General features: G+C 40.4%; 1 protein-coding gene across 1 annotated transcript in view; it reads right to left on the bottom strand.

Moving 5' to 3' along the window:
• Positions 1-26,072, bottom strand: part of LOC133569380 (cadherin-7-like) — a 352,732-nt gene that overhangs the window by 304,462 nt on the left and 22,198 nt on the right. Inside the window, exon 2 of the mRNA XM_061921665.1 lies at positions 8,866-9,177. The gene's annotated coding sequence lies outside the window, so the exon portion shown is untranslated. The remainder of the gene's footprint in view (positions 1-8,865; positions 9,178-26,072) is intronic.

Below are 26,072 nucleotides of genomic sequence, written 5' to 3'. Positions count from 1 at the left end.
GGAGACATCAGGAGGCGGGGAGCGCACGCAACCTCGTGTCCTTAAACGCCTCACTTTGCCACTCGCCCGCGTGGTTGTAAAATGTCCACTCGGGACTCAGTGTGTCTGCACACTCTGCAGCCGCATGACAATTTCAATGGCGCGGGTGGGAAAGTGGAGCAGAGGTGGCTGCAGGGCAACAGGAGGGTCCAAGGTATGTTGTGGAGGATGGGCGCACACACACACACACACACACACACACACACACACACACACACGATGGCTGATGAGGCGCCACGGAGGAAATGCGTGGCAAACAAAAGGCGCTAATGTGACAAGTGTCTGTCCCGCCTTGCCGCCGCTCCTCTTTTGCTGTGTCAAGTGATTGGCGCTGAGCAGGGTGTAAGATAGCGTGCATATTCCACGGCGGACGCACAAAGCAAACACAAAGCCCTCATGGATGGGGGTTGGAATGGAGAGAGCCCGGCCTAAAAATCTGCTAGGAAAATTTGATTTGTGTAGCCCTGGCTGTACGAACTTTCCCGGTTTATGAACGGTTTACGTTCTCCAGTGCTTATCAAGTCAGCGGAGCACAATGCTGTTGTGAGCTACTTTGTGTGCCTTTTAAGTGTGGTTTTTTAAGCCTTTTTACATTATTACAGCCAAGAAAAAAAGCAATGGACAAGAAGTGTGTGGTTTGAAACATTCAGGAATGTATCCACCGCGTTGTCGACACTGCCTTTCCCTCGTCCCCATACCTCCCGCTGCACGCCAACAAGATGAACCGACAAAGTAAGGTGGATATTTTTCTTATCCCTAATCATTGTCGTGACCTGGCCGTTGAAGTTTAAAGGCCTACTGAAGTGAGATTTTCTTATTTAAACGGGGATAGCAGGTCCATTCTATGTATGTGTCATACTTGATCATTTCGGATATTGCCATATTTTTGCTGAAAGGATTTAGTAGAGAACAGACGATAAAGTTTGCAACTTTTGGTCGCAAACAGAAAAGCCCTGCCTTTATCGGAAGTCGCAGACGATGACGTCACATGTTGATGGCTCCTCACATCCTCACATTGTTTTTAATGGGAGCCTCCAACAAAAACAGCTATTCGGACCGAGAAAACAACAATTCCCCCATTAATTTGAGCGAGGATGAAAGAGTTGTGTTTGAGGATATTGATAGCGATGGAATAGAAAAGTAAAAAATTTAAAAAATCAAGTAAAATAAACGGATTCAGATATTTTAAGACACATTTACTAGGATAATTCTGGGAAATCCCTTATCTTTCTATTGTGTTGCTAGTGTTTTAGTGAGTTTAATAGTACCTGATAGTCGGAAGGGTGTATCCAGGGGTGTCTTGAGGCCAGTGTCTGGTGGAAGTCGACGGCAGCTGGACGGCACAAGCTCAGCTGATCTCCGGTAAGTGGCGACTTTTTAACACAATTTTCTCACCGAACACTGCTGGTTGACAAGTGGTCGGGATCCATGTTCGCATGACTGCTCCGATCCATAGTAAAGTTTCACCTCCGGGAATTTTAAACAAGGAATCACCGTGTGTTTGTGTGGCTAAAGGCTAAAAGCTTCCCACCTCCATCTTTCTACTTTGACTTCTCCATTATTATTTGAACAAATTGCAAAAGATTCAGCAACACAGATGTCCAAAATACCGTGTAATTATGCGGTTAAAGCAGCCGACTTTTAGCTGTGTGTGTGTGTGTGTGTGCAGTGCTAATACTTCCTAACAGTCCGTGACGTCACGCGTACAAGTCAGCATTCTGCAACGTTTTCAACAGGACACTTCGCGGGAAATTTAAAATTGCAATTTAGTGAACTAAACCGGCCGTATTGGCATGTGTTGCAATGTTAATATTTCATCATTGATATATAAACTATCAGACTGCGTGGTCGGTAGTAGTGGGTTTCAGTAGGCCTTTAAAGCACCAGTAGAGTGTCAAAATAAGTTGCCTCTATATTAAAGCTACCTTCATACATACACTATGTTGCCAGATGTATTTGGCCACGTGGCTTGACTCACATATGAACTTAAAGTGCCATCCCATTCCTAACCCATAGGGTTCAATATGATCTCGGTCCACCTTTTGCAGCTATTACAGCTTCAACTATTCTGGGAAGGCTGTCCACAAGTGAGTTTATAGGAATTTTCTACCATTCTGACAAAAGCGCATTGATGAGGTTACACACTGATATTGGTGGAAAAGGCCTGGCTCTAAGTCTTCGTTGTAATTCATTCCAAAGGTGTTCTATCGGGTTCAGGTCAGGGCTCTGTGCAGGCCAGTCAAGTTCATTCACACCAGATTCTGTCATCCATGTCTTTATGGACCTTGCTTTATGGGCCCGCTCCAAACTGTTACCACAATATATATATATATATATATATATATATATATATATATATACATACAGTGGTGCAAAAACGTATTTAGTCAGCCACCGATTGTGCAAGTTCTCCCATTTAAAATGACATATGATAAAAATTACAGACCTAGGTACACTTCAACTGTGAGAGACAGAATGTTGAAGAAAAAAATACAGGAATTCACATTGTAGGAATTTTAAAGAATTTATTTGTAAATTATGGTGGAAAATATGTATTTGGTCAACCATTCAAAGCTCTCACTGATGGAAGGAGGTTTTGGCTCAAAATCTCACGATACTTGGCCCCATACATTCTTTCCTTAACACGGATCAATCGTCCTGTCCCCTTAGCAGAAAAACAGCCCCAAAGCATGATGTTTCCACCCCCATGCTTCACAGTAGGTATGGTGTTTTTGGGATGCAACTCAGTATTCTTCTTCCTCCAAACACGACGAGTTGAGTTTATACCAAAATGGATACATGGATGATACAGCAGAGGATTGGCAGAATGTCATGTGGTCAGATGAAACCAAAATAGAACTTTTTGGTATAAACTCAACTCGCCCTGTTTGGAGGAAGAAGAATACTGAGTTGCATCCCAAGAACACCATACCTACTGTGAAGCATGGGGGTGGAAACATCATGCTTTGGGGCTGTTTGTATGTTAAAGGGGACAGGACGATTGATCCGTGTTAAGGAAAGGATGAATGGGGCCATGTATCATGAGATTTTGAGCCAAAACCTCCTTTCATCAGTGAGAGCCTTGAATGGTTAACCAAATACTTATTTTCCACCATAATTTACAAAAAAAATTCTTTAAAGTTCCTACAATTGTTCACATTCTGTCTCTCACAGTTGAAGTGTACCGATGATGAAAATTACAGACCTCTGTCATCATTTTAAGTGGGAGAACTTGCACAATCGGTGGCTGACTAAATACTTTTTTTCCCCACTGTGTATATGTATTTATAAGACTTAAAGTTCATGTTTAATTGTGCTCTCACTGCACAGGAAACAAAAAGAACCACAAGACAAGAAAAAATGTCCAAAGAAAAATGGCTCACAGTGGTGGCAAAAACAGAAAAGCAAAGATCTTTGAAAAGTGGCAACTTCTGTTAAAAGTAAAAAAAATAAAAAACAGCAGAGACACTAATAGACTACTTGTAATAGTGTCACTGGGACACACCTGGACTATTTGTGTGCATGAAAAAGTTACTTTGGAGTTGATTATTTTGCCCAATGGGGGACATTATTGTCTCCTATCTCCTCTCTGCCATGAAAGGCGGCCATATTCCCAAATTGTCTTTTCCCCTGCTATCATTCAACCACATCATCAGTCAGACAACATAACCTTCGTCTGGACGTCCTGCGGCAGGCAGACAGACGAGCAGAGCAGGCAGGCGGCGGGAGGAAAGACAAGTGTCAAAGCCCTGACACTGAATGAAGTGAAAATGCGAGATAAAGCGGGCCAACGTAAAGCCTCCCAGTCGTCCCCGGGCTGCGTTTCGCTTACACACAGAGTTCTAATCCCATTTAGCAGTCGCACAACAGGATTACCAGAGCCACAGGGGGCGGTGGGGACGGGGATATGGGGGACGGGGGGGACCAATCATATGCTTCCTCTGATTCATGGCCTCCTCTATCTTCACCCGCCGCCCAAACGGTGTCTTATTGTCATGAACACATGTTGAGACACAGTGGTGAAGTGGGCGGCGAGCGGGAATCCAACCCGTGGCACTCAGGTCTTATATTATCGGTTCTGCTGGACACCGACCTCCATTTAATAATACAACTTTAACATTTCACAACCAAACAATTAAACAAGGCGACTCGGTAAAGAATCTGGGTATTATCTTCGACCCAACTCTCTCCTTTGAGTCACACATTGAAAGCGTTACTAAAACGGCCTTTTTTCATCTCCGTAATATCGCTAAAATTCGCTCCAATTTGTCCACTAACGACGGTGAGATAATTATCCATGCGTTTGTTACGTCTCGATTACTGTAACGTATTATTTTCGGGTCTCCCCATGTCTAGCATTAAAAGATTACAGTTGGTACAAAATGCGGCTGCTAGACTTTTGACAAGAACAAGAAAGTTTGATCACATTACGCCTGTACTGGCTCACCTGCACTGGCTTCCTGTGCACTTAAGATGTGATTTTTAGGTTTTACTAATTACGTATAAAATACTACACGGTCTAGCTCCATCCTATCTTGCCAATTGTATTGTACCATATGTCCCGGCAAGAAATCTGCGTTCAAAGGACTCCGGCCTATTAGTGATTCCTAAAGCCCCAAAAAAGTCTGCAGGCTATAGAGCGTTTTCCGTTCAGGCTCCAGTACTCTGGAATGCCCTCCTGGTAACAGTTCGAGATGCTACCTCAGTAGAAGCATTTAAGTCTCATCTTAAAACTCATTTGTATACTCTAGCCTTTAAATAGACCTCCTTTTTAGACCAGTTGATCTGCCGCTTCTTTTCTTTTTCTCCTCTGTCCCCCCCTCCCTTGTGGAGGGGGTCCGGTCCGATGACCATGGATGAAGTACTGGCTGTCCAGAGTCGGGACCCAGGATGGACCGCTCGTCGGGACCCAGGATGGACCGCTCGCCTGTGTATCGGTTGGGGACATCTCTACGCTGCTGATCCTCCTCCGCTTGGGATGGTTTCCTCTGGACGGGACTCTCGCTGCTGTCTTGGATCCGCTTTAAACTGAACTCTCGCAGCTGTGTTGGATCTACTATGGATAAAAACTTTCACAGTATCATGTTAGACCCGCTCGACATCCATTGCTTTCGGTCCCCTAGAGGGGGGTGTTACATATGTGGTCCTCTCCAAGGTTCTCATGGTCATCATTGTCACCGACATCCCACTGGGTGTGAGTTTTCCTTGCCCTCATGTGGGTTCTTCTGAGGATGTCGTAGTGGTTTGTGCAGCCTTTTGAGACACTTGGGATTTAGGGCTATATAAATAAACATTGATTGATTGATATGCAGGTCAGCAACATTTCAGAATAAAAGCACACGATTCAGCTCCTTTTTCCTTCCTATTTTTTTATTAATTTTTTTTCCGGGAAAGTTTCCCTTGTTTGCAAATGCAAGCGTTGACAGGTATGTGAGACATGTCGCTCATTGGCCAGACCAAACGTACCACCAGAATTGATTAACGTGGACCCCCGACTTAAACAAGTTGAAAAAATTATTCGGGTGTTACCATTTAGTGGTCAATTGTCCGGAATATGTACTGAACTGTGCAATCTACTAATAAAAGTATCAATCAATCAATCAATCAATCAATCAATCAATCAATCAAACAACAAGCGCACCGGAGTCCCTTTGAACCGAAGCAAACATGATAAGTAAGGGTATGATTCGATTCAATCCAATTCCTGGGGTGATGATTCGATTTACAATCGATTCTCAATTCAACGCGCTTCTCGAATCAAACTGATTCTCGCAATGTACAAAAACCCAAATCCAGTGAAGTTTGGCACACCGTCCACAGTTTCCAAAAACAATTTGAAATGTGGACTCGTCAGACCACAGAACACTTTTCCACTTTGCATCAGTCCGTCTTAGATGAGCTCGGCCCCAGCAAGGCCGGCGGCGTTTCTGGGTGTTGTTGATAAATGACTTTCGCTTTGCGTAATAGAGTTTTAACTTGCACTTACAGATCTAGCGACAGACTGTAGTTTTCTGAAGTGTTCCTGAGCCTGTATGGTGATATCCTTTACACACTGCTGTCGGTTTTTGATGCAGTACCGCCTGAGGGATCCAAGGTCACGGGCATTCAATGTTACGTGCAGTGATTTATCCAGATTCTCTGAACCTTTTGATGATATTACAGACCGTAGATGGTGAAATCCCTAAATTCCTTGCAATAGCTCGTTGAGAAATGTTGTTCTTAAACAATTTGCTCACGCATTTGTTCATAAAGCGGTGACCCTCGGCCCATCCTTGTTTGCGAATGACCGAGCGTTTCATGGAAGCTGTTTTTTATACCCAATCATGGCACACACCTGTTCCCACTTAGCCCGTTCACCTGTGGGTTGTTCCAAATAAGTGTGTGATAAGCATTCCTCAACTTTCTCAGTCTTTTTGCCACTTGTGCCAGCTTTTTTGAGACATGTTGCAGGCATCAAATTCCAAATGACCTAATATTTGCAAAAAAAAAACAGTTTTCCGGGTCAAACGTTAAGTACTTGGTCTTTGCAGTCTGTTCAATTGAATATAAGTTGAAAAAAATTTGCAAATCCTTGTATTCTGTTTTTATACGTGCCAACTTCATTGGTTTGGGGGTTTGCATTATTTGGTACGATAATTATAATGAAACTTTTTCAATACGGGTTACAGGTTGCATGGAAAAGTTTTTTTTTTTTTTTTCCCAACCGCTTGGGAAAACTTGGGTCCTTTGTGGGTCTTTGTATTGCCTTTGAAGATTACATGATGCAAAACAATGTTCATTTTAAAAAGGTTAGCAGGATTAAATATGGCAACAAGAGTCCTAAAGAACTGAATCTCCAGCCAAGCTTTTCCATTTGAAATACATACAAATCCTATAAGAGGTGATATTTAACCCCTCTCACCATTAGATACCGCCAAAGTACAAAAGCACCAACTATTTGTATTAGATGCATATTTGCTTTCAATCTGCAAACAAAATATGTAATGAAAATGACGTTGGTGCAGGAAAATTGGTATAGGTTGTGTTTTTGTTTTCTTTGACAAAAAAAGGGCATAAAACAGCGATTCTCAAACTGTGGGCTCCATCTAGTGGTACGCCAAACACAGTGTTACTGTTCAACCTGTCAGTGGTTTTAAAGGCCTACTGAAACCCACTACTACCGACCACGCAGTCTGATAGTTTATATATCAATGATGAAATATTAACATTGCAACACATGCCAATACGGCCTTTTCAGTTTACTAAATTACAATTTTAAATGTCCCGCAGAGTTTCTTGTTGAAAACGTCGCGGAATGATGGTTTTGGGGATATATAACCAAAAAGTTATATTTTGGTTTCATCTGACCACATGACATTCTCCCAATCCTCTGCTGTATCATCCATGTATCCATTTTGGTATAAACTCAACTCGTCGTGTTTGGAGGAAGAAGAATACTGAGTTGCATCCCAAGAACACCACACCTACTGTGAAGCATGGGGGTGGAAACATCATGCTTTGGGGCTGTTTTTCTGCTAAGGGGACAGGACGATTGATCCGTGTTAAGGAAAGAAAGAATGGGGCCATGTATCGTGAGATTTTGAGCCAAAACCTCCTTCCATCAGTGAGAGCTTTGAATGGTTGACCATATACTTATTTTCCACCATAATTTACAAATAAATTCTTTAAAATTCCTACAATGTGATTTCCTGGATTTTTTTCCACATTCTGTCTCTCACAGTTGAAGTGTACCTATGATGAAAATTACAGACCTCTGTCATCATTTTAAGTGGGAGAACTTGCACAATCGGTGGCTGACTAAATACGTTTTTGCCCCACCGTATATGTACATATACATACTTTTATGGCTGAAATCTCTTCTGGTCCCTGGGTGCTGTACAATTCACCGCCTTTTGGGGATCGCCGAGGGTTAAATCCATTTTAGAAAACTAATAATTTAGAATCGGGATGAATAGAAATCGCGATTTTGGATGTAAATCGATTTTTATTTTTTTTTTGCATCCCTAATGACAAGTGAGGGGGCACACCGAGGACACAGGCGCTCGGACCACGGCCACAAAGACGCCCTTTGATAACCAAGACGCCTTCGTTTGGATTTCCGTCACGCGTGGATGTGAAAGCGAGTGACAGCCAACAGCTAAAGAGATTTATAAAAAAATAAAAAAGGAAAGTCAAAATGATGCATGATGTTTTTAAGTGGCTGATATTTGGAGTGAACTTGATTTATTAGGTGCTATGCGTCAAGTATGATTGGAATATCCAAAAGTACTTCAGCAGCCGGAGTAGTGAGATGCAAACGCACAAAAGGTCGTCGTTTTGGATTCTATTCAGTTCTATTTGTGCAGCAGTGAGTCAACAATAATAAACATTTTGCTTAACGGCTACCTGCACAATATAATGCTACTTTTTTAGGTGTGCTTAATGAACTGTCCCCAAAATAAACACCCAGAATAAATGCACCAAATGTGACAGATTAACTGTTGCGGTATGATGCGGCCATGAATTCCCCCAAAATGTGATGTGTTCCTTTATGTATCAGCAGGGAAAGGGAAGCGTGGTGATGATGCTGATGATGCTGCAAGGGACACGCATGTGCACAGTAAAAAAAAAAAAAAAAAGGCAGTAAAAGTTGTGCAGCAGTTCCTGGTGTACCTGATATCTCATCTTTAAAATGCTTTTTTGTAGAAGACAACAAGTGCCAAAATGAGGAGTAAAGTGCCGCAGGAAGGAAAGCAAGAGGGGGAAAAAAAAAAAAAAACATGTCGGCAGAATACTAATTAATTACAGCTAAGGCAGGGAGGGAAGCAGTGTGGGAGAGACACTCACCGTGCAGGGAGAAGTTCCCAGGATGATGGAAGTTGACCACAGGAAGATAGAGGAGGAGTGTGTCACGTTGGAGAAGTTGTCGCCAATTAGCTCCTGGTTGGTGGTTCCATTCCCAGAGCTGCTGCTGCTGCTGCTGCTGCTGCTGCTGCTGGATGGAGCGGACCAAGACTCAGCCTTGCAGGAGATGTGACTCGCCGACTGAGCATCCTCTCTCTTTCTCTCTCTCTCCCTCTCCGCCTCGCTCGCTCTACTCTCTCACCCTGCGCAGAGCTGCCTCCTCCTCCTCCTCATCCTTGCACGGACGACCACCAGCTGTGTGCAAACCATATTTTACATCACGGTCATTTGTAAACTCATGAACTATTACCGTCTCCGGTGTTACTTTTTTTTTTTTTTTGGCTTCTCCGAAACTACAGCGGAACAAGACCACCCCCACATAACATGCAGCATTCAAGCCCACCACGACAACAACATTGCGGTGTGTTTACCTGACACATGAAACGTGACGACCTGATGATTTGTGCACGAAAATAAATCGACCATAAAAGTTGTCCAAAGTCATATGTCGAAAACAGTCGCCGACGTCATTGCTCGTGTTTTGCCGGACATTAATCAGCGATTGATGAGCAGGAGCAGAGGAGGAAAAATGGCTAACCTTTTTTTTTTTTTTTTGTCCTGTCCAGCTTCTCAGGCAAATCATATACCATATTTCCTTGAATTGCCCTAGGGCAGAGGTCGGGAACCTTTTTGGCTAAGGGAGCCAAGAATCAATCCATCCATCCATTTTCTACCGCTTATTCCCTTTTGGGGTTGCGGGGGGCGCTGGCGCCTATCTCAGCTACAATCGGGTGGAAGGCAGGGTACACCCTGGACAAGTCGCCCCTCATCGCAGGGCCAACACAGATAGACGGACAACATTCACACTCACATTCACACACACTAGGGCCAATTTAAACATGCACCTGGGGATAGGTTGATTGGCAACCCTAAATTGGCCCTAGCCAAGATTCCAAATATTTTAAAATGTATTTCCGCAAGAGCCATATAAAAAAATGTTTCAACACTGAACACAACTAAACGCGTGCATTTTTAAGTAAGACCAACATTTCTAGAGTATAATAGGTCTCTTATTATTTGTAATAACATTGGTATTCTGAAGCTAACTGTGGAGGGGTGTGTGGCCTGCGGGCCTGCAGCGAAGCGGGTGTTGCTAGGACTGGCCTCGAAATCAGCGACAGGTGTGTAGATTGCCCACCTGGGCCTTGTTATCTAATTACCTGTCGCTCTGTTTAGAAGCAGCAGCCAGGAGGAGAGACGAGGTTGGGGCTGGAGCCAGAGTGCGAGCAAGAACGATAGAGAAAAAGACAATTGCTGGAAAGCAACTGAAAGACTTATTGATAAATAAAAAATATTGTAACCCAGAAACAGGCTCTCAAGTTGGTCCGAAGAACCCTCAGGAGGGCAGGCCCTAAACTAACCAATAATAAATAAATCACTTCTTACCCTTATTGCAACTTCTTGAACAAAGTGCGGTAGAAAAAAGGATGGACGGATTCAAATGCATGAGCATGTTTTATATTTTGAACGTTATTTTTAACACTTTGATTACAAGTGGAATCATTCATTACTTATTGTCTTAAGCAGTGTCAGCTCAGATTTATCCGAGAGCCAGATGCAGACATCAGAAGAGCCACATCTGGCTCGCGAGCCTTAGGTTCCCTACCCCTGCCCAAAGGGCATATAGTATGCGCCTGCTTTGGATTACTGCCCAGGCAACCTTCCCTCTTCGGTTCGCACCTGCGCAATAGTGCACTGCTCACAGAAAATTAATGCCACGCAGAAAATCAAAAATCCCATCTGAAGTGTAAACAAAATAAACACATTTTTTCATTTCATTTTTATTTAGCTCATTCATTGATGTGCATTTAGAACGATACATAATTATATCACAATTATACAATTTAAATTCACACAATTCCTGAGAGGGAGCAGGATGAAGAAAATCTTATAATTTCCTGCCCCCTTTGACAAAATACATTGTCTTACTTCATGAATATCATTTAACCTTCCTCTTGTGTTAGCTTTCTGTTACAATCTCTTATTTTAACGGGTCTATTTTGACCCATGTCTTAAATCAGCTGTAAAATACACTAAATACAATTATATATCATCCAATTTGTTTCTCGTCTCTTGATTACCTTGTTAGGCTTCCTTATCCTTGAAAATATTGGTATTAATATTTTTGGTTTGGGCCATTGGGCCTTTTTTTTGTCAGTATACCCCTCGATTTCAATTTTTAAAAATGGTAAAACGAACCTCAAGAGAATCATATAAATTAAAAAAAAAGGTTGTTGTGTTACCTAACTATTACTAAGGGGTATTAGAACACATCTCTTAAATAAATGTGTTTTATTTATTTTTTAATTCTAAGAATTTTAACTTTAGTAACATCTATGGTGTTACGGGTCAATTTCGACCCATACATATTTACTTCAAGAAAAAGTCTAAAAAGTATTTTTTTTTCAGCAACAGAAATCCAACATCAAACAAACAACAAACAATCAAGCAAATGAAACCAAGAGAAATAGATTACTAGTTCCAAAACTAATAAAAAAACAAAATCAGAGTGGCAAAAAGTGACACTTTTATTGTCCGTCTTTTGTTTGTTTTTGTACAGGATAACAAGGTAAAATGAGAATCCACTAAAGCTCACATGATTGGGAGAGGAGCTGTCTGTCAGTGTGTTCAGTTTTGGCTCTTATCATTGCTTTATCATCTTATTTTTATAACTGGGTCGAAACCGACCCTAACAACACCAAGGGCATAATTTCTACCAGAGCATTTTATAATTATTGAAAAAAATTGAAATGTTTTATTTTGTTGACAAAGACGTTCCTGACAAAGTCAAAAAGCTTTGATGAAAAAAAATAAATGTATGTGGTTTTTTTGTGCATTTAAAAACTAAAACGGGTCAGTGCCGACCCTAACACAAGACGAAGGTTAAGCCGACACATATATCCAAATGTAATGAAACAATCAAAAACAAAAAACACAAGAAAAACACAACAAGTGCAAAACTTCATAAAGTATAAACCAAACCAAGAAAATAATAGAAATAATATACATCTCACGGAATGATACAGAGAAAATACAAAACCAGACAAAAAAATAAGTAAAATTATAAATAAAAAACAAAATGTAAACACTTATGGCTGTCCATATGATCTTATTGTTCTATCTTTATATATTTTTTTCAATTGGAATATATTTTTACAGTTTTTTATCTCGTTGTAAAGAGAATTCCACAATTTTACCCCCACCACTGATGTACACATTTGTTTTAAAGTTGTCCTTGAATATTGTTGTTTGAAATGACCTTTTCTTCTATGCTCATTTGTTGACATCAAACCATCTCTTAAGTTTAATCATTTCCTGTTCAATAAGTATTGATAACGCTTTTAAGTCATGTCCCGAACTATAAAAGTTGGTGTCGTCCGCAAGTAAAACAAATTTCAATAACTTTGATACCTCACATATATTGTTAATATACAAAATAAACAATTTAGGTCCCAAAACCGAACCTTGTGGAATTCCACATTCAATCCTCTTTTGTTCAGATGTATTACCCAAAAAAAACACAAACTCTTGTCTATTATCTACATAACTTCTTAGCCATTCTAAAACTACTCCTCTCACACCAAGTGAATGCAACTTGGACAATAATATATAATGATCTATAGTGTCAAATGTTTTTTTAAGATCGATAAACACACCGATAGTGTATTTCCTATTATCAGTTTCTGTTGCTACATCCTCCATTATATTCATTAGAGCTGAAGCAGTGGATCTATTAGTTCGGAATCCATACTGGCTCTCACTCAACAGCATGTTCTTCTCAATAAAACTGTCTAATTTTACAAACCATTACAATTTATTCTGTACGATTTTGCAATGCAACTCTATGAGTGACAAGTGACATGAGTAGCCTCGGTGAATAAACAAATCGTTGTCAACACAGTATAATTATCGTCTGTCGAGACACTTTACCATCAATCACTTTATTGAGCAAAACTGTTTGTAACCACACCAAAAACATGAGTTGAAAAAAACTTTTATCTATAAAAACTGGTAATTTTCTGCCATGCAAACCAGGCTTGAACCAACTTTGTCATCCGTCGTTTCAACAGAAGTCGCTCGCTCTCTCACCTGCACCAACACAAGTCAAATCAAATCAACTTTATTTATAAAGTACATTTAAAATTTACCACAGGGGTAGCCAAACTGCTGTACAATGGGCAGGTTAAAATATAATACGAAGACCGAGCAAACAACACAACACAAACAGAACATGATAAAAAATAAATAAATAAAACATAAAAACAGGTTCACAGCAGGTGTATAAAGGGGCGCCATTGCAGGATGAATATCACTTAGTGTTAAAAGCCAAGGAATAAAAGTATGTTTTTAAGAGAGATTTAAAAACAGGAAGAGAGGAGGCTTGTCTAACACTCAGAGGTAGGTCGTTCCAGAGCTTGGGAGCAGCAGCGGCGAAAGCTCATGTCACTTGTCACTCATAGAGTTGCATTGCTTCAGCCTTGTGTCAGGGACCCTCAGTAGCAGCTGATCGGCTGATCTTAGGGATCGAGTGGGGCGGTAAGGCTGAAGGAGGTCGGAGAGATAGGTTGGTGCGAGGTTGTTTAGACATTTAAAGGCAAATAGAAGGAGTTTAAAATTGATTCGATAACGCACAGGGAGCCAGTGAAGGGACGCTAATATAGGAGTGATGTGCTCACGTCTGCGGGTCTGTGTTAGCAGACGAGCAGCAGAGTTCTGAACGAGCTGCAGGCGGGCGAGGGAGGCCTGGCTAATGCCTACATTGCAGTAGTCTAAACGATTCGAGATAAAGGCGTGAATTAATTTCTCGAGATCATGTCCTGACAGAAGCGGTTTCACTTTCGCTATTTGGCGTAACTGATAAAAGCTTTTTCGAACGACGCTGCTGATTTGTTTTTCGAATTTAAAATCTGAGTCGAACTTTACCCCCAGGTCTGTGACACAGTCGATGAGATACGGGGTCAGAGTGCCGAGCTCAACGTTGGGGGAGAGAGAGCGACTTGGACCGAACAACATAACTTCTGTTTTGTCTTCATTTAGACTCAGGAAGTTAACTGAAAGCCAGGCTTTGATGTCGTGCAGGCAGTCAATGAGACGTTGAACTGTGTTGTTTTGTGCCATGGGAAAATAGATCTGGCAATCATCGGCATAAAAATGAAATACAAGTGTTACGTCTGTTCGGCATTGTGATGCCGGGTTCGATTCCCTCGAGGATGCGTCAAGTGAACACAGCAAAGGTAAGATATACAAAATTTATTTAAATAACAAAAAGAGCTATATAACAAAAATGCTAGAGCTAGTAGAATAAAACAAACAAAGGACGCTAGCATAAAAGCTAGGATATACAACAATGAGAAATAAACTGGCACGTAGGCACATAAAACAGTAAAACAAAAACTTCAGCATGAGAACTGGAATGAACAATGAATGGCTAGCGTGAAAAGCTTAGCGAGAATATACATACGATATAGAGTGCAGGTGTAACTTGTTGCGTGAAAAGCAAATCATGAACCCAGGCTGAACAAACAAAAGAGGACGGCTTATAAAGTGACGGTGATTATCTGTAGCAGGTGTGCGGGGCGTGAGCAGCAGGTGAACTGATGTGTAACCATAGTGATGGACAAAAACAGGAAATAAACGGGTCGGACTGAGAATGAAAAAACAAACATGTGAAGATCTGAGCAGCAGATCGCAACAACAAGCACTCATTGCACTTAGCCTGTGTTGCGTTTTAGGCCACACAAAAAGTCGGACAACCCCAACGCCACACAATGTGTAAATGCCAGGTTGTAACACTCTGACTCCTCAATCAGATGTCTGCTTATTTTACTGCCATTTATTAAGAATGTTAATCTAAGGATATTATTAATAAAATATTGTCACTAGATTTCATCAATGCTAATAAAAATATGTATTTTACAGACAAAGTTACAGGAATTAAATGTAATCTCTGAAAGGGGTAATATTTCTTGTAAAGGCAGGACCCGCACAAACAATACTCGCACATAGTTCATGAAAAACATGTTTTTTTTTGTTATTGTCATTGTAAGAGGGCAAGATCACTTATATCAGAAAAGTATTTTAATAAGACATTTAAATTGTTATGTCGTCAGGTTTGGGACAGATGTGACGCTGGTGTTGCTCACATGTGCTCCACTGAATGCTCAGGGAGTTTGTGTGGTTTGCTCGCACACATGAAAAATTAGACGGAACATCGCTTCCCAAAATAATTAGCGCATGCTTAGTATTACCACTTGGTCAAACTCGTGATGTCACGAGTGACACGTCCCCTGTCATCATTTTCAAAATGGAAAAAGCTGATTTCAATACCGGTAATTTGAAATTGCATAAAGGGATGAAGATTAAGAGCTATTCAGTAGGATTTAAGGTCCAAGTTTACATCACACTCAAATTTTACTGCATGCCTTTGGTAAGTGCCGGAGTGAGAAGAGGTTTTAAAATAATTAGCGCATGCTTACGTTTACCGCATGCTTTTGGTAAGCGCAGGAGTGAGAAGAGGTTTTAAATTAATTAGCGCCCCGGCGGCAATTCAAGGAAATACGGTATTCGATGTAGATTCCCATGTCGGCTGTTCAGATTTACTTTACAAAAGATGAGTGTAGGATACTTCTCTACCATGAATTTATTTACGTGGACCCCGACTCAAACAAGTTGAAAAACGTATTCAGGTGTTACCATTTAGAGGTCAATTGTACGGAATATGTACTGTACTGTACTGTGCAATCTACTAATAAAAGTTTCAAGCAATCAAAAAAGCCTTATTAGTATTTGACTTTATTAAATGTATTTATATTATTATTTGGTGGTGCTGGGCCGGAACAGGAGGGGATTGAAAGACAAAACAAAAAGGAGGACAGAGGGGTAAATTGTGGGGACTAGAGGGGATAAGACACAGAGACAAAAACAACAACAGCAAACAACAGCAACAAAAGAGCAACAACAGCTAATAGGATATGTACAAATATGATGGTAAAAGTGATAGCAAAGAAGCAGTAAGTGAAATAAATAATACAGAAATAACAATGAGCATTATTACACTACAAATGGAGCAATACCAATAGAAATAGCACTATTGATAATGAACAATACCAATAATTCACCTCTTTTATCAACAATACAGTTGTTAAAATACAACATTGCATATACATAAAGATAAGAGATAAAAAGAATGCAGAAAAATGGAGGGGAAGACGGAGAAGCAACCTATATTAACCTTGTAGATTGTTATAGTAACAATAGGTTAAGCTTTGTCAGTGTGCCATGTGTTACCCAGGACCAAAAATACAAAAACAAATATGTTTGGAGCCGCAAAAAAAAAAAAAAGCCATATTACATTCAGATAATGTGTCATGAGATATAAATTCAATTAAGAGGACTTAAAGGAAACTAAATGACCTCAAATATACCAACAAATGAGGCATAATGATGCAATATGTACATACAGCTAGCCTAAATAGCATGTTTGCATCGATTAGCTTGCAGTTGCCAAATATGTCTGATTAGCACACTCCACACAAGTCAATAACATCAACAAGACTCACCTTTGTGTATTCATGTACAACGATAAAAGTTTGGTGGAAAAAATGAGACAGAAAAAGAAGTGGCATAAAACACTTCCTAGAACATGGGTGTCAAACTCTGGCCCGTGGGCCAAATTTGGCCCGCCGTGTAATTTAATTTGGCCCTTGAAGCAATATCAAATTAACATTAGAGCTGGCCCGCCGCTGTAACACCGCATTCACCACTAATACTCATACTCGTCAACCCTCTCAATTTTCCCGGGAGACTCCCGAAGTTCAGTGCCCCTCCCGAATTTCTCCCGATTTCCACCCGAACAATAATATTGGGGGCGGGCCGTAAAAGCACTGCCTTTGGCGTTCTCTACATGTCGTCACGTCTGCTTTTCCTCCATACAAACAACGTTCCGGCCCACTCACATAATATATGCGGCTCATACACACACACAAGTGTATGCAAGGCATACTTGGTCAACAGCCATACAGGTCACACTGAGGGCGGCCGTATAAACAACTTTAACACTGTTACAAATATACGCCACACTGTGAACCCACAGCAAACAAGAATGACAAATACATTTCGGGAGAACATCCACACCGTAACACAACCGAACAAATACCCAGAACCCCTTGCATCACTAACTCTTCCGGGACGCTACAATATACACCCCCGCTACCACCTAACCCCGCCCCAACTCAAACCCGCCGCCGAAAAGAGGCATCCAATTTGTATTTTTATTTTATTTGATATGCCATTGATGTTTTTTAATTATTATTATTTAAAACTCGATTATGCATATCACTATAAAGTTATATAAGCCTTGCTTGGTCAATATTCAATGCAAAACTTGTTTGGGTCCCTATTAAAGGATTAATTTGTTCAGCCTCGGCCCGTGGCTTCGTTCAGTTTTAAATGTTGGCCCACTCTGTATTTGAGTTTGACACCCCTGTCCTAGAAAGTCAGAGAAAGTAATACATGAAAACAAACTACGGTGAGTTCAAGGACCGCCAAAATTAGTAGGACAAAATGGCGCTCGCCAAATACTGGAATCAGTGAAGCATGTTTAATACAAACGGTGTGCTTTATAACAATTAGGGAGGTTTGTTTCATGTTTGTCCTCCTGCAGAAACCAATTTAAAACGAAACATTTATTATTTTTCCTCTCATTTTTTTCCATTTTTCATATACTTTTGAAAAAGCTCCAGAGAGCCACTAGGGCGGCACTAAAGATAGAGCCGCGGGTTGCCGACCTCCGCTCTAGGGCAACAACGTTTATCACGTTTTATCAAACATATATTAAGTGCAAAAAAGGGCTAACCCTAACACTACGGGTAAAAACACTGGGAGTATGGAAACGTTTCACCCTAAACACGTCTAAGCCGATCTTTACTATCTGGTTGCAGTCTGCAACTTTTCTCAATTTGAGAAAAACAGCTAAATTTTATTTTTACCAAAGTCCACCAGCTGAACGTTGTTATGTGCATCGTAAAAAAAATACTTTTATTATTTTATTTTTGAGGAACTTAGAAACCTTTGTTGTTTGTTTTTATTGCTACTTATCGACGGCGTTAACTTTACACACACATTGATATTTTGATTTTTATCGGCACTTTGTTTGACAAAAGTTAGACTTTGATTAAGACTCAAACTATTTTGAGCCACAAGGGAAATTGTTTCACATAGCAGCCCAGTTTCAAAGGTTGGATGGTAAGGATGGAAAGAATAATGCAGGTATTGAGTAGACTAAAAATTTACCATAGTAGCAATATAACATATGTGTAATATTTCATATTAGGTAACATGGGGAACATATTCTAAGTAACAAAGACTTAATCCAGAATTATTTGGTTAGGGTTAGAGGGTTAGAGTTAGGGTTAGTAATGGTGAATATGTTCCCCATACTAAAGTGTTATCACATATTACATATACAGTATATATAATATATATACACTGATATATTATATGACATATTTATATGTCATATACACAATATATAACAAATGTCCATGTACAATATTACAGTATATGTAACAGCTGCAGCAAAAAAATATATAATAAAGTTTTTGCAGCTTAATCGGCGTTATAGTTACAGTACGATTACATATTTTTGAAAGAAGTAGTCACCTTTTATGATTAGTTAACACAAGTCCAAGAATATCTCAAGCTGTATTTAAATTACAGCCACTGAATTGGTGGATGTGTCATAATCCGATTAGTCGACTAATGGTTAATAAAGTCGATGACTCATCAAAACATCAAATTAGTCGTTGACAGACGACTAAAAATATTAACACCAAATATATTTGACAATCTTACATGCATAGTGTGAAATACATATAAATGATAATTAATGAACAATAAAGGCCTACTGAAATGAGATTTTCTTATTCAAACGGGGATAGCAGGTCCATTCTATGTGTCATACTTGATCATTTCACAATATTGCCGTATTGTTGCTGAAAGGATTTAGTAGAGAACATCGACGATAAAGTTCGCAACTTTTGGTCGCTAATAAAAAAGCATTGCCTTTACCGGAAGTAGCAGACGATGTGCGCGTCCTCACATCCTCACATTGTTTATAATGTGAGCCTCCAGTAGCAAGAGCTATTCGGACTGAGAAAGCGACAATTTCCCCATTAATTTGAGCGAGGATGAAAGATTCGTGGATGAGGAAATTTAGAGTGAAGGACTAGAAAAAAAAAGTTAAAAAAAAAAGAAGGCGATTGCATTGGGAGCAATACAGATGTTTTTAGACACATTTACTAGGATATTTCTGGGAAATCCCTTATCTTTCTATTGTGTTGCTAGTGTTTTAGTGAGTTAAATAGTACCTGATAGTCGGAGGGGTGTGTTGACACCAGTTTCTGAGTGAAGCCACAAAGCTGCAGCAGGACAGAAGCTCCGCTGATCTCCGGTAAGGGGAGACTAATTACGACAATTTTCTCACCGAAAACTGCCGGTTGACATGTAGTCGGGGTCCATGTTCGCTTGACCGCTCTGATCCATAGTAAAGCTTCACCTCCGGGAATTTTAAACAAGGAAACACAATATGTTTGTGTGGCTGAAGGCTAAAAGCTTCCCACCTCCATCTTTCTACTTTGACTTCTCCATTATTAATTGAACAAATTGCAAATGATTCAGCAACACAGATGTCCAAAATACTGTGTAATTCCGCGATGAAAAGAAACAACTTTTAGCTGTAAGTGGTGCTGGACTAATATGTCCCCTCCAACCAATAACGTCACAAACACGCGTCATCATTCCGCGACGTTTAACAGGAAACTCCGCGGGAAATTTTAAATTGTAATTTAGTAAACTAAACCGGCCGGCCGTATTGGCAAGTGTTATAAAACTATCAGACTGCGTGGTCGGTAGTAGTGGCTTTCAGTAGGCCTTTAAACATCACTATTGTTGTCAAAGACGGGGATGAGCAAGTTTGCTACAGGAATTTCTGGAATTCAATAGTGTTTGTCACTTTCTTTATTCAACTGCTGGCACTCGCAATTTTTTTGGGCCCCACAGTGTATTGTTATGCAGTTCTAAAACACACACACTAAATCATTAACGCGTCAAATTCTTTGTTCGGGACTCCATTCCGTAGAATGATAGGCACGTTTGTCAGGTGAAATTTTTAAACAAGCCGGTATACGAGAACTGTGATAAAACTTGCAGAATACGAAAAGTAGGCAGGACAAAAACCGAGGGCTTGCTATTCAAATAACGGGTCTTTGCACAATCAATAGTGCTGCTATAATAATTGACACCTGTTCCATCCAATCATGAGTCAAGAGCAACCTGAAAAGACAGCATCCAGGTGAAGAAACCAAGTCACAGCAAGAGGAGGAATATATGCCAACAGACTGGTAGGGTACTAAATTTGGTACTTTTATAAATTCCATTGGTATTAAAATGTAGCGATTTACGTCAAATGAAACGTAACGTATCTCGATATCCGTGTCACATCTGTATTTAGTCAGCCTCTGATTGTGCAAGTTCTCCCACTTAAAATGATGACAGGTCTGTAATTTTCATCATAGGTACACTTCAACTGTGAGAGACTGAATGTGAAAAAAATCCAGGAATTTTTATTCTAGGAATTTTAAAGAATTTATTTGAAAATTATGGTGGAAAATAAGTATTTGGTCAACCATTCAAAGCTCTCACTGATGGAAGGAGGTTTTGGCTCAAAATCTCACGATACATGGCCCCATTCATTCTTTCCTTAACACGGATCAATCGTCCTGTCCCCTTAGCAGAAAAACGGCCCCAAAGCATGATGTTTCCACCCCCATGCTTCACAGTAGGTGTGGTGTTCTTGGGATGCAACTCAGTATTCTTCTTCCTCCAAACACGACGAGTTGAGTTTATACCAAAAAGTTCTTTTTTGGTTTTATCTGACCACATGACATTCTCCCAATCCTCTGCTGTATCATCCATGTATCCATTTTGGTATAAACTCAACTCGTCGTGTTTGGAGGAAGAAGAATACAGAGTTGCATCCCAAGAACACCATACCTACTGTGAAGCATGGGGGTGGAAACATCATGCTTTGGGGCAGTTTTTCTGCTAAAGGGACAGGACGATTGATCCGTGTTAAGGAAAGAATGAATGGAGCCATGTATGGTGAGATTTTGAGCCAAAACCTCCTTCCATCAGTGAGAGCTTTGATTGGTTGACCAAATACTGGTTTTCCACCATAATTTACAAATAAATTCTTTAAAATTCCTACAATGTGAATTCCTGGGTTTTTTTTCCACATTCTGTCTCTCACAGTTGAAGTGTACCTATGATGAAAATTACAGACCTTTGTCATCATTTTAAGTGGGTGAACTTGCACAATCGGTGGCTGACTAAATACTTTTTTGCCCCACTGTATAATCTCCTCACAAGAAAATAATGTGACACTTTTAAAATTGCATTAGCACAATGCTAATTTACATTGGATATGCCATTTGCATGCTGCTGGTGGTTAGAATTAGCGATTTTACATGGCGATTTCAAAATAAATTAATTTGATAGGGAAAGCTACAAATACGATGCACGTTAAAGTCAAACAGCTGGTGTATATAATAAGCACTACACTTACAGTATAAACACTTTGTGGGGCTGAATAAACGACACATTTTTCATATTCATCTTAAAAGGCAACACACATAGGACAAACTGAAATTAATGTAAATTTGCAAACAAGATTAGGAAGTGTAAAGAAAGAAAACAAGTTATATTTTTATATTAGATTTTATTATTAGAACCACGATGTCGGTTCAAATTTATGCCATCCCAACAACTGAGAGGGAAAAATGCCTTGTAACGAGTGTCTAACGAGCAACAAAGGGAAGAAAAGAGAAGAAAGGATTGGAAAAAAAAAAGGAAGCTAGAAGGAGGTAGTTTTCTTTTCGCGCGCGCAGAAGTGAATTCGTGGAAGCTGCAATCAGCAACAGATGGCATGTGAAGGCACGATAACCCATGGTAGAACATTCTGGACACCTTCAACACAGAGCTAGCGTCTCTCCCTCGCATTGACAACCTATCATGTAACAATAACGTCGTCATAGAAACACTAAATCGTCCAATGGCGATGCACCGAATGCAACATACAGCAAAACTTGACTTGCGACTTGTCAACATTGATATGTTCACTCAAGCGCCCCCTGCTGGCTCTGGTGGGGCACTGCTGTAAACCGAGACTTCAGCTGCAGAGTTACAGTTTTTACTTTATTGTTATTTATTCAGCAAACTCGCTAATTGAATTGAAATGTCACCATTCTAACTGCCGACACTATTGAGTGTTGCATTTCCTCCAATTAGCAGGAAATAAATAAATAAGAAAACAGCGCGTCTTTGCACACACGCAGACAGACAGAACCTTATTAATTCAGCAAGTGGGAAGATGCAATCAAAATTAATGAGTGGAGGAGTTGTAATGATACTTTGAAAAATACCAAAAGTGAACTATAGTGTGTTTAGTATTCTTTATATAGAAAATAGGGCTGTCAAATCATTATTTTTAATGAGATTAATTTTAATCCCACTTTAAAATGTATCTATAAACTGTAATTTTTAAATAGATTGTTTTAGACCAGTTGACCTGCCGCTTCTCTTGTTACCCCCCAGGAGAGGTTACCATACAATCTCTGGAGAGATACCAGTCTCGAGGAGGTGCTTGTTACCACTCCTCGGATGGAGACCTCCTCCGACCCTCTGCTTGCCCCCAATGGACTGGACCCACCCCCCACCCCCATTATCATGAACAATGTCACTGGTTTGTGGAGCCCGTCGAAGCACACGTGACTCAGAGCTATATAAATTATTTTTGATTGATTGATAAATCAGATTTTGTCATTTGGATTAATCATGATTCATCACAGGTGGTTACTCGTTTGCACAATTAAAATGTGCAATATTTGAACACGAAAGCAATTGTATTGTCAGAATGTCACTCAAGAATGTTTTAAAAAATGTTACCTAAATGCATGTAATCTATTTGCACAAAACTTGGTAGGAGTTTTATCCAAAGTTCTTTCAGGGTGTAATTTGGCGTGAAATATGCCAGCGAGCACACCAGTTGGCATCATTTTTGTACTGACGTATACTTTGATCCAATCATTGACCATATAGCAGTTAAGGTAAAATAGTTTATACGCTGAAAATACTGTGAGATTATACATATATTTATATATACAGTATATATATATATATATATATATATACATGTGTATGTGTGTGTGTGTGTGTGTGTGTGTTTACATGTTAAAATAAGAATAGAAAGTACTTCATTGATCCCTAGGGGAAATTCAGCACCAATAGACAATAGGTATTTTTTTACATGTGAATAATAAAAATAGTCTATTATACATCATTATTCACATGTGAATAATATAATACATCATAGTCAATTATACAGCATTATACTGTAATTGAATATCAAGAGTATGTGGAATTTAAAGCTTTTGTATTCAGACATAAGCAGTTAATAGTCAAACATGGATAAGTGAGCGTGGTGTATTTTGTTAATTTCCCCTCGGGGATTGTTAAAGTATTTCTGATTCTGATTTTCCCATCATGCCTTGCAAATGGGTGTAATTTAGAATTTTATATGGTGACAAGACATTTTTTTTTTTTTTATATAATATCCACAAAGTTCAGTGAGCAGGTTTTGTTATGTGTAATCATGTGTTAACATTTTGGTGCTGCTGTTTTTTTTTTTTTTTTCGCAACATCAATCAAACAATGTTTATTTATATAGCCCTAAATCACAAGTGTCTCAAAGGGCTGCACAAACCACAACGACATCCTCGGTAGAGCCCACATAAGGGCAAGGAAAAACTCACTCCAGTGGGACGTCGGTGACAGTGACTGTGATGACTATGAGAAACCCTGGAGAGAACCCCCCCCCAGGGGACAAAAGCAATGGATGTCGAGTGGGTCTAACATGATATTGTGAAAATCCAATCCATAGTGGCTCTAACATGACGGTGAGAGTCCAGTCCAAAGTGGAGCCAGCAGGAAACCATCCCAAGCGGAGGCGGATCAGCAGATGTCCCCAACCGATACACAGGCGAGCGGTCCATCCTGGGTCCCGACTCTGGACAGCCAGAGTCGGAACATGACTAGGTAAGGTTGTTTGGATTGGGTCATACAGGTTGATGCTGTGCTTGTGATATCAAGAACGTACACATCATTATCACAGAGCTGACTATCTCACATTTTCCACAAAATGATGACAATTTTCCACCTATCAGGCCCCTGGGTATTTACATTTACGATAAAAACTTCTGGCATGGCCAGGTTGCTTATTTAAATTAAACATCTGCCGTCCACACCCCTGATATAAGTGTCCATAATGCGATTTTAATCACCTGAGTTAACATAATAATTTTGACAGCCCTAATAAAAATATATATAAATGAATAAACACCAAGTTTGCTGCATAAATGACATACAATTATTGTTAAAGCTGGAGGTGCCACGAGGTCAAGTGTAATGTATGCAAAGGTGGAACATCACCTTTAGCATTGTGCAGTGAAGCTTTCACAGCTGTGGATTGCTACGCTTGCAGTTTTTCAAAAGACCAAACTTGCTTTTTGTCTTACATTGGACCACCCCCCACCCCACCCACACACACACACACACTCTTCCCAGGTATTAGTCACCCACCACTTCTCCTCTTTGCTATTTGCATTTTGCAGCCACGGTCCATTGTGGCTGGAAAGAATGAAGCGCTGACCCAAACTAATAGAAAGAGCAGCCCCTGTCTGTCACGGTGGGAAGAGCAGTTAGTTAGCTAAACAAAACAGGAGCTGGATGAAGGAAGATGACGACGGTGGCTGTGTGAGAGAGAAGGGGGTCCAACCCCGGGGGGGGACGGGGCAGGGTGGATTTTTTTTTTTTTTTTTTTTCCATCGGGGAGGGGCCGCTACAGTGGAAGGGTGAGAGTTATTTAATTGGACAGTGACATTGGGAGCCGGGCTCATCAGCGCCTCCCCATCAATCACGCTCGGTCAGGAGATGCCCGAGGTGATCCCGCTCCCTCCGGATCTTGCCGCCCGCCATCGCCGCCGCTTAACCCCCCCCACCCCCCCTTTTTTTTCCTCCATATCGCCGTGATGCGACCTCTCGGCTCACCTGGCCAACGGTTATCTGCTCCCCGGTGACACACGAACGCTTGATGGGTCTTTTTGTTCTCGGCTTAACAAGAGGAGGAAGAGGTGCATAGTTAAAAGGCTTATGGGCCATGATTAAAATATGACCCCCAAAGACAAGGTTTCATCTTTAGCTGGTAGTGGAGGGAGCAGCACGGATAAACAATCCGTAGCCGGGTCTATGTTTGCTGCTAGTACTGTCCCTCAGGGTACAATCTACGCTAATTGTTGGACACCAAGGCGACTAATATTTTTGTCTATTTTTCCAGAAAACATCCTTGACAAAAGCGGACTACTGCACTTGTTTCTTATTTCCATCAAATGTTATTGTTCCTTTTGTTCACCCTTTCAAAATTGGTGTGGGAAGTCCCACAATAGAACAATTGAACAATTTCCCTTGTGGATTAATAAAGTTTGTCCGAGTCTAAGTCTAAAAAAAGTAGTGTAAAGTCCAACCTTTCGCCCGGATGCTGGATTTTAGACAGTTAAAGGGGACTTTGTCACGATGTGCTGGCATCGTGGATGTGGGTTTTGTCACCCCAAGATGCAAATGGACCAGAAGGACAGGAATTGCAGGTAGGAGCTTGATTTAATGTACAAAAATAAAAGAACACTGGTACAAAAAAGACAAAAGAAAATGGGTGCCGAACGAACGGGGAGCTAAGCTAAAATTAGCGTGGAGTCCAAAGTTCCAAAATGACGTGCCGAGCGCACGCGAAACTAAGGCGAAACTTAGCACAAGTCTAGACATAGAAGTAGAAAATACCAACGTGCGTGTTGCATAGAGCAAACAACGGATCAAGACAGAACTGATGTCGAAGGCAGGCTTAAATACTAAAGCAATAATCAAAACACAGGTGCGCGTAAAAAACAAGAGCAAGTGGAACAAATGAGAAATCATGGTAGGAAGAT

The sequence above is a fragment of the Nerophis ophidion genome, linkage group LG15, assembly GCF_033978795.1.
Source record: "Nerophis ophidion isolate RoL-2023_Sa linkage group LG15, RoL_Noph_v1.0, whole genome shotgun sequence".
Lineage (NCBI taxonomy): Eukaryota > Metazoa > Chordata > Actinopteri > Syngnathiformes > Syngnathidae > Nerophis > Nerophis ophidion.
This window is presented reverse-complemented; position numbering and strand designations above follow the sequence as displayed.